Genomic DNA, 3,248 nt, shown 5'->3' on the forward strand with positions numbered 1-3,248 from the left:
GCCTGCCCAGAAAACCACTACCCCAAAGTAAGTTTCAATCTTTCCCATGTATGTTTTTACACTTTTGCTATAAACATCTTAATATGTATACGTAAGTGTGCATTGAACACTTGGTTTTCACTTTTCCTTGAAATACACTTAAGAATTCTGTCTTTCTTAATTGCTTACAGCACAAAGACCAGGTCTTCATGAGTAAGCTGAGATAGAGCATTGACACTGATATTAGGCTAATGTATGCCCACAAAATGCTTTGGCCTAAACTATTCTGAGAAGCAAGGAGAACATCTGCCTTACTTCAAAAGAGCTGTTCATAAGCACAGTCTCCCACTTAATTGCTTGATAGGGTCTTGGCTTAAGCCCCAGAAAGATCAAACAAATCATCCATAGCTCTATCGGAGTTTACATCTTTCAAGAGAGTCTTGAGTCAGTATTAAGATCTTCTGGGATCTCAGATCTTAGCTTCCTTTTATCTCATTTCCCCTACAACCCCAAGAACACTCCCTTAAATCACCTTGGTGCTTCCTTTCTGGGCTTCCTGCAATAGACATTTTCAAGGCCTGTTTGTGGCAGCCGTACTTGCTGAGACCTTTCAGGCAGGCAAGGAAGACACATCCTTGGAATATGTATCAATTCTGTACAAGATTAATCGCTGTCCTTCTTGGGTAATTAACTTCCCACCAAGCAGTTGTTTGGTCTCCTCAAGGGATAATACCATGTTGGAGCCTCAGAGTTAATCTCCATTGCTGGCAGGTAGGATACTCAGCAGCAATAAGAGCTAGAGGAGTCTGGGTGAGAGGTGAGCCGTGCTGTTGGCCTCTGCTTAGACTCCATCTCTACCACCCTGGCTACTCCATTTATGAGCCCACTGTGCAAACACTGAGTGTTTGAGGACAAAGACTGATGTCTACTGTTCACTTAGTTATTTAGTGCCTATTCTTTTTCTTTCTTTCTTTTTTTTTTTTTTTTTGAGATGGAGTCTTGCTCCATTGCCCAGGCTGGAGTGCAGTGGTGTCATCTAGGCTCACTGCAACCTCTGCCTCCCGGGTTCAAGTGATTCTCCTGCCTCAGCCTTCCAAGTAGCTGGGATTACAGGCACCTACCACCACGCCCGATTAATTTTTGTATTTTTAGTAGAGAAGGAGTTTCACCATGTTGGCCAGCCTTGTCTCGAACTCCTGACCTCAGGTGATCTACCCACCTCAGCCTCCCAAAGTGCTGGGATTACGGGGGTGAGCCATGGTGCCCATCCTTTAGTGCTTATTCTGCAGCAGATATTCTCTGATGGGCATTACCATGCAACACAGAGATCCTCACAATTTGTGCATACTCTCATAGATCCACCATCTGCTTTTTCTCCAGATCTTGTCCCTGGTCTCCCAATCTTGTTAGTTTAGGCCCCTCATCAACCAGCTCAGCCATTCCTCACTGCTCATGCATGTGTGTATATTCTTATTTCAGGCCACTGTCTTTCCACACAAAGTGGAGGGCCAGTGCCCAAAGCCCGGCCCATTAGGAAGATTTCCTTGCAAGATGCCTTTCGGGGTCTCCCATGTGGGGCTGTGATACCGCAGCAATCCATTTCAACTGGTACCTACATATCAAGCCAACTCACGCATGAACCAAGCTCTGACTTCTCCCATCCTGTGTCAGCAGGTCATAGGAACTGCTTGTGGGGTCAAAGGGGTGGGCGGAGGGAGAGATGTCAGTGCAACAGTGATGGTGCCATGTGGGGCTGCCACCTCATCATGCGGCCCACTCGTGTGCTCTGCCCTTTGTACACCTGATCCTGCCTCCATGGCTTCCATCGTTTGAAGAATTGCTGCTGGGCCTGCCAACCTTATCAACTGGTGGGTCTGACATTACCCAACTCATGACGGGCAGGTCTGGCAACACGGTCATTTGATGTCCCACGGTCAATCTCCCTCAGGGGAGAAGTGGACAGCTTTCCCACTGTGGGGTGATGGCACTTGGGCTAGGTCTGATTCGAGTCTCTGATTTTGATGGGGCTGAGAAATTAATGCTCTGAAGTTCTACTATTCTTACAGTTGGGTCCTAAGGTTGCCCTTCAGCATGGACTGCCTTTTGGCTATAACAGATGAGCCTTTAACCACTGCCAAGGAAGCCCTCTGACTTTCACAGTTTGAACTGATGATGACTTGTCCTTGCCTGCTATTTTCTCTCTTTAAAGCACGAATGGTAGTTAGCAAGAGCTGCCCAATTTCACAGTCCTTATAATAATCCTTTTTCCCTTGATTTTTTTTTTTTTTAAGAGATGGAGTCTTACTCTGTCATCCAGGATGGAATGCAGTGATGTGATTGTAGCTCATTGCAGCCTTGAACTCCTGGGCTTAAGCTATCCTCCCACCTCAGCCTCCTGAGTAGCTGAAACTACAGGCATACATTACTGTACCTGGCTAATTTTTTAAACATTTACAAATTGGGGTCTCACTTTGTTGCCCAGGGTGGTCTTGAACTCCTGGCCTCAAGTGACCCTATGGTCTCAGCTCCCCAAAGTGTTAGAATTACAGGCGTGAACCACTGTGCTTGGCCTCCCATATTTTCTTTCTTTCTTTTTTTTTTTTTTTTGAGACGGAGTCTCATTCTGTCGCCCAGGCTGGAGTGCAGTGGTGCAATCTCAGCTCACTGCAAGTTCCGCCTCCCTGGTTCATGCCATTCTTCTGCCTCACCCTCCTGAGTAGCTGGGACTACAGGCGCCCGCCACCATGCCTGGCTGTTTTTTTTGTATTTTTAGTAGAGATGGGGTTTCACCATGTTAGCCCGGATGATCTCCATCTCCTGACCTCATGATTCCCCCGCCTTGGCCTCCCAAAGTGTTGGGATTACAGGCATGAGCCACTGCACCTGGCCTGCCTCCCATATTTTTAAAATGCCAGAGCCATTGTATGATCCAGTGCATCCCCTTCCACCTATATCTTATTCCAGTTAACCGCACACGAGGGTCTTTGCCTTTGTGTAGCTAGAGCAAACCAGGCAGAGAAAAAATGGAAGTGATTTGTCCAGTTCACCCAGTGAGTTAAAATCCAAGCCAGCACTAGTAGTCCTTCTGGGCTCTACAGAGTAGAGAGTAGAGGTGGGGCTCTCTAGATTCCAAGAAACATAAACTCCCTCAAACTACCTCAACTAAGAGTGAGCACAGTTATTGCAAAAATCCTCACGCTCAGGAGGGCAGGGAAGCCTAAGATCCAAGCCTAGGAAACTGCAGAACTAGGTCTACCAAGGCCAGATCA

Source organism: Macaca mulatta, chromosome 2 (assembly GCF_049350105.2).
Source record: "Macaca mulatta isolate MMU2019108-1 chromosome 2, T2T-MMU8v2.0, whole genome shotgun sequence".
Classification (NCBI taxonomy): Eukaryota; Metazoa; Chordata; class Mammalia; order Primates; family Cercopithecidae; genus Macaca; species Macaca mulatta.